Raw genomic sequence first — 7,252 nt, 5'->3', positions numbered from 1 at the left:
TATAAATTAAAAGGGCCTTTTGTGGTATTTCTATACAATGGAATATTATTCCTCCATAAAAAGGAATGAAATCTTATCATTTGCGACACCATGGATGGACCTTCAGGGTATCATATTAAGTGAAATAGTCAGTCAGAGAAAGACAAATACCATATAACCTCACTCATATGTGGAATTTAGGAAACAAAACAAACAAGCAAGGGGGTGGGGGAGACAAACCAAGAAACAGACTCTTAACTCCAGAGAACAAACTGGTGGTGACCAGAAGGGAAGGGGGTGGGGGATGGGTGAATTAGGGAATGGGGATTCGCGAGTGCCCTGGTGATGAAAAAAAATAAAATGAGTTGTAAAATATTCCTGTTTCTTTAAAAAAAAAAAAGGACTTAAATTCTGTTACATTCTTAGAGGTGTCTCCTAACCTTTCTGAGGTTGAGTTTTCTTATCTATAAAATGGGAAGAATAGGAACTGGCTTGTGGAGTCATTGTGAGGACTAAATGGTAAAGTGAATGTAAAGTTCTTAACACAGAATGTACTCAATAAATAATAGCGTAAAAAAAAGGGCACTTAGAAACGGAAGAGACGGTGTGAAGCAAGAGCTGCAGTGATCACGCAGAGCGGGGCGGAGCCGATGTTATCAGTCCTGAGGGCAGTAGCTCGTGAGGATGGATTTTTCCTCAGTAAGAAAGACCAGGCTGAGTGGGGAGAAGGTGCACGCTCCCCGCGGGAGAGCGAATGCTGCCAGCCCCACCGGGAACATACTGGAAGTCTGCAGCTTCCACGCTTTGTGATGTAGGCAATAGGGTGAGCTCGTCTCTCACAGTACGCTGATCATACAGGTCTCGGGCCAGAAAGAGGCTCTCTTTTAAAAACGGAAACATAATTGACATATAACATAGTGTAAGTTGAAGGCAAACAACATATTGATTTGATATATTTATATTTCAGTGTGATTGCCATTGTAGCGTTAGCAAACACCTCTATCGGGTCACATAATTAACGTCTCTTCTAGTGGTGGGAACAAACACGGTCTAGTCTCTTAGCGATTTTAATGTTTATAACACAATTTTGTTGTCTTTTTTGTTTTCAAAATGAAACTCCGGGGGCGCCTGGGTGGCTCTGTCGGTTAAAGCATCTGACTCATGATTTGGGCTCAGGTCAGATTTGGGTCCAGTCAGGCTCCGTGCTCAGCGGGGGAGTCTGCTTGGGATTCTCTTTTTCTCCCTGTACCCCTCTAACCCTCTCCCTGCTCATGCGCTCCCCCTCTCTCTCTCAAATAAATAAATAAATAAATCTTTATAAAAAATAAAAATAGAACTTCAATTCAGTGGTTCTCAAACTTTTTGATCTCAGGATGCCTTTGTACTTTTAAAAATAACTGAGGACCCAAAAAGTTTTATTTAAGTGGGTTTTATCTATGGATAGTCACTGTATTCAAAGTTAAAACTGGAAGACATTTAAAATACATATTAATTTAAAATAATAATATCAATGTATTACATGTTGATAGAAAAAAATGTCTATGAAAAATAGCTATGTATTTCCCAAAACAAAAACTTTAATGAGAATAGTGACGTTTTACGTTTCTGTAAATCTCTTTTCTACCCGCTTCTGCGTTCAATCGGTCGCCATATGGTGGTTTGGCTGAAATATGTGAAGGAAATTCAGCCTCACAATGTATGTAGTTGGAAAAGGGAGAAGTGTTTGAATAGCCTTATCCATTGTGGGTATTCTTCTTTCATACTACACCAAAACTCGACAGGTGTCGTTTCTTTTTTTTTTTTTTTTTAAGATTTTATTTATTTATTTGACAGAGATAGAGACAGCCAGCGAGAGAGGGAACACAAGCAGGGGGAGTGGGAGAGGAAGAAGCAGGCTCATAGCAGAGGAGCCTGATGTGGGGCTCGATCCCACAACGCCGGGATCACGCCCTGAGCCGAAGGCAGACGCTTAACCACTGTGCCACCCAGGCGCCCTGACAGGTGTCGTTTCTTAAAGGTTAGTTGCAGTGTGGGATCTGAAACTCCATTAATGAGTTTTTCATATTCTGTTACATGAAAACCCATTGGTCTGTCCTGCACCTTGAATGCATGCATTTTTTAATCCACGCGTGATTTTTAACATCACGTGCCGGTCATTTAGAAGATATTGGTTCGCTGAGTTATGCAGATCGTCCAAACACTGACACATTTCATTATACAATACAAACAGAGCAAACAAAAAATCACACACATTCAGTGATGTCATAACCAACCTCATCAAAATTGAAAAGATTTCAAACTCCCGGTAGCAGATAGATATTTGCCAAATTCTAATTTTTCACTTGAAAGCTCCAATTTTATCAATGGTGACAAGCACTGAGAAGTTGCTTCCCTTGAAGAACAGGCTCGCTTCGTTCACTTTGGAGAAAGCGAATGCCAAATACCCAAGCCTGAATAACTACTCTTTGTCATTTGTTCTTTTAAGTAAAACCGTGAGAAAAGTGAATTTCAGCCCGTAAGTCAACCGCACAAGTGTTTTTCCCCAAGATCACTCTCACACGTCAGTATGCAGAAGACATGCTTTATGTAAACTTCCCATAGGTCACAAAAATACTGAAAAGACATGTAAGGGTTGAATGTTTAAAAAAATTAATAAATTTATTGCTTCATCAAGACATTTTTAAGTTAAACCTGCCCTTTTGTCCCTTTATCCCTTTTCCGCTTTTTCTTTTCTGTGCACGCATAGTGGCAGACAAAGTACAAAGCTTGCGGGTACAGCTGGGAGCCGCGCCCTGACTCCTCCTCGGGCCCGAGTTAGAACTGCCCTCTGCTCCCTTGCATCACTAACGTGAATATCAACGAAGTGAAAATGGCAAATGATAATTTGGTATTATTATAAAAATCGTTTTTGTCTTGCAGATCCCCTCTAAGGGTCTTGGAGACCCCCAGAGATCTTCAAACAACACCTTGAGAATCGGTGCTTAAATTCGAATTAAAGAATTAGAGTAGCTGTATTTACTTTTCTTTTTCAGTGACTTTTTCTTTTTTGAGATATCATTCAAAGGTTTGTAAAACGCTCTCTCAAATATCCCATGGAAAAAATGAAAGTCAATTCCATTTGTGGTACTGTTTGCTTTACTTCCTCCAAAAAGGGGCGGGGAGAGGAGTAAGAAGCGGGTTGGCCCTTGGGAGTGCACCAGGCATGTGAAGTCATTCATCATGTGTGTCATGGTGAGCAGACACAGTCCTGGTACGGCAAAGGCAAATGGTGCTGGGAACTCAGGGCCCTCTGTCACCTTCCCCCACACAGTCTCAATAACCACACATGCCTGCCTGCACCACACACGCACGCACGCGCGCGCCCGGGCAGACGAACCACACGTTTTGCCATGGCTAATTTCACACGTCAATGACAAGCCCGACCACAGTTTATACTCACACAATGCAATCAGCCACATCAGAGCCACACAAAAGGTCCCAGTAGTCAAACACCCAACCTTATTGTTCTCGAAACCAATTCACATTTTATATTCACAGTTGGAGAATTTCAATGGCCATACACCCAGTCATAGTTACACCCAAACTATCAGGATGGCACAAAAAGCATCTACTGGGTTGCCATGCAACTCTGCGTGCATATTGTTCACAAGGTGAGAGAGAGCGTAGGTTTGGGAGACAGGCCGACGTGGGTTCAAGTTCAAGTTCCACCATTTACTGGTTCTGTGACCTTGGGCAAATTATTTAACCTTCCTGAACCTTGATTCTAGAGAATGAAGGTAATTCCTCCCTTGTAAACTTGATGTGAGGACGACACAGAATAACCAGACAAGTGACAGCACCTTGTCTGGCCAGCCGTGCCCGGGGATCCAGCTGTGACTGCCATGTATGGCTTTTGTCACCAGAGGGCACCAGGACTCCAAGGTGTCCATAGGGGGTGCAGGAAGAAACCAGGCCAGAGAGGCTGGGATTCCTGGGAAGGATTCCTGAGGCAGGTGCAGACTGGGCAGGTGTAGGGGTGCGTACGGGGATGCGCATGGGGCTGTACAGCCCCCGAAAACCCCAGACCCCAGCGTGGCTCAGGCCCCCAGAATGTGCTGCTGGGTAAGATGGGCACCTCTGGGTGAGGACCACGATCTCCCCTAGGAAGGAGGATGAGTACTAACTATACCCCAGGCCCCCTTCTGTGCCTACTGCACACATAATTGATCCTCACAATACTATGTCTGATGGTCACTACTAATAGTATTCTTGTTGAGGAATATTGCAGAAACCAAGGGCCCAGCTTACCCACGTATTAAGTGCAAGAGCTGGGGTATGAATGCAGGCATCCTGGCTTCAGAGTCCTGTTCCTAACCACTGCTCTGCATCGCCCTCCCAGGGACCCCTTCCCTCCGCCTCCTGGGGCTCTGCTAGGACGCCCTGACCCCTGCTGTCTGCCCTGGAGCTCAGCCAGACCCAGCTGACCCTTTCCCTTCTTCCAGCCTGCTCCCTGCCTGCTCCCTGCGCCCGCTCTGGTAAGAGGCTTATCAGGCATGTGGGGGAGACAGATAAGGCAGCGCCCCTGAACACAGCTTTATCCAGTCCTGCCATCCCCAGCTGCTGGGAGTTTGGGGAGCTGCCAGCAGATGGAACCCCACCCAACCAGCCCCATTCCACCCACACCCAGAGCCTGGTGTCCCTCCCTGCGATGTCATAGCTCCCTGTGATGTCATCATTTGCAGTGACATCATTACTCCGTCCCTCCTTCGAGTCTAAAGGGGCCACTGAGATGGGAATTGGGGAAGTGGAGTCAGACAGGAATCCTAGCCAGGCTCCAGGTCAGCAGGGTGGGTTGGGCTGGACTGGGAGGAGAGGGTGCTGTCCCAGCATCCTCCCCAGGGTGGCTGGCTATTTTTGGTATTGGCTGCTTCACTTATAGCCACCCCTCTTCCTGTCTTCTCAATCCAAAGAGGCTCTGGGTCCGGCAGGGGCAGGAGCAGTGGGAGGAATCTCTAGGCCCCTGCGGGGTGGCTCTGGGTATCAGCCTCTAGCTCTGAGCCCGCCCCCTGCTCCCCACAGGGAGGCCTGATCCTGGCCAATAGAGGCCTTGCATCACTTCCCTTGGAAAGCGGCAAGGCAGGGAGGGACTCTAAGGATGGTCTGACCGATGGACATAGCCGGACCTGCTCTGACAGTCACATGTGTCAGCTTGCTTGTGTCAGCAAGTTTATGTTCACAGCCTCTCACCAACACCATCACATGCCAACACCCGTTCCATCTCACAGCCATGCCCTCAGCCACAGGTGGGCCACAGATGGCGACATGGTGAGCCACACCAACGCTCTGGCACGGGCACACTGTCATATCTCCCGTATGGGAGAGCAGGGACCCCTCTCCTCTCGTGGCTGTATTCCTAGAGAGTAGTGAATTCCCAGCACATCGCAGATGGACACTCCTATGTGGTGAGTACACGGACGTTTGATTATACAGGACGTGTGACTGGGGTGGGGATGGGTCTGGGGGAAAGCCATCCCTTCTGCAACCCCTCTTGACCTCGCCAGACCCCAGATGGGGGAGTTTAGGAAGCATTACTGCTGTTTCCACACCACCCACAGCCCCAAGATTGGCCACTCCCCAGATTATACCGGTCCCTGAAGGCCCTGGGCATGCAGGGACACTCCTTCATCCCCTCCAGGTTGTTCTCCAGTGGGCTGGGACACTGGCACTCAAAGCTGGGTATTAGGAATGTTGGGTGCTCTGGGTGTTGGGTACCTGGCCACGAGGTCCCCTGGGTGTTGGTCCCTGAAGCTCTGGGTATTGAGAACTCTGGGTTTTGGGTTCTCTACAGTGTCAGGAGCTCCAGCACCCTTGGCATTGGGAATTCTGGATTTGGGGAGCTCTACGGTGTTTCAGAATCTGGGTTTTGCATGCTCTGGACATTGAGGGTAACCCCACAGACAGGGCGAAAGCCAATGTTTCCGGTCTATAGCCCTAATTTCACCTGGAGCTGCTAAGATCCAACCTGGCACCCTACTCTGAGCCCCATGATTGGCTCTTGCTGCCCCCTTGGACCAGGGCCAGAGACAGCACAACAGAATGGTCTGAGGGACACATGGAACCCCACAGACACGTCCTGGATCGGGAACCAATTTAACCTGCTCCCTTGCATTGGGGCAGGGCAGGGAAGGTGCCAGGCACTGACCACTGAGCTCCAAGTTCAAGGGAGAAAGAATCTGAGAGCCGAGCCCAGGCGGGCCACTCCCAATAATCCTGCTCTGTTCTTGAGGCTGGGATTCCAAGGAGGTGGAGACCAATGGTCAGGACAGGCTGCAACTCAAAACAATGTCCACCCTCCCCCAACATCTCAGCAGGGCCCCTCTGCACCCCTCCACCAAGTTTCGCATGCCACCAGCTCCTTCAGTGCCCTCCAGAAGTGGCCCAAGTCTGGCCTTATCCCTATTGCCACAGACGTTAACCTAAGCCAACTGTGTGTGTCCCAACAGAGGCCTTGATCCTGCAGGCTGACGACAACAAAGGAGGAAGCCAGCCAGCGCTGGGGGATCTGACGCTGGGTGCAGCCCTCCCAGGAAATAGCACTGTAACTGGAGGCTTGGGAGACACACCTTAGCCCACAGTGGGTGGGGCCCCGCCGCAGGCTGCCTGCCCTCTTGCTGCCCGGCCCCAGGAAGAAGCAGGTCAGCAGGTCTTCGGACCCTATCTGTCCTCCTGTCTGTCCTAGGCCTGATCCCCCTACTCTCCTAACAGTGGTCCAGGCTAGCCATGCCCTTCCCACTATGTGGGCCAGCTGCCCAGGGCCAGGAGCTCACAGCCAGGGACGAAGGCCATTCCAGTTCTGACCTGGGCTCGGCCCAGACCTGCCTCCCTTGGGGCCTCATTTTAGTTAGGGAAAAAAAAAAAAAAAAAAAAAAACCAGCCGCTCTCGTCCCTGTCTCATGGAGCCAAAATCTTTCTCAAGTTTCTCCTCAGGATTTGACTTACTGTATGGCTGCCTAAAGCCTTTTCTGGATCAAGGTGGGTAAGACGCACACACCCATGAGTCTCTCTATATGTACACAGATGTATTTTGAGTTATGTCCTCTCTGTCTAGCAAAACTCTCATGGGCAAATCTCCAACTTCCCCACCAAACACCCCAGGGAAAATCTTTTCCCCCCAACTCATGGACTAAAGTGATAACTGCGTCCTTCCCCCGGATTAATGCCAAACTATCCTCCCGATAAAGCCTGGGAGAGCTGAGCCCTGAGTACCTCACCCTCCCCTGCCCCCAGCCCCAAG

This window comes from Ursus americanus, chromosome 12 (assembly GCF_024610735.1).
Source record: "Ursus americanus isolate L20-20 chromosome 12, mUrsAme1.1.p, whole genome shotgun sequence".
In the NCBI taxonomy this organism is placed as follows: Eukaryota; Metazoa; Chordata; class Mammalia; order Carnivora; family Ursidae; genus Ursus; species Ursus americanus.
The sequence above is the reverse complement of the archived record's forward strand: the minus strand, read 5'-3'. Positions refer to the sequence as shown.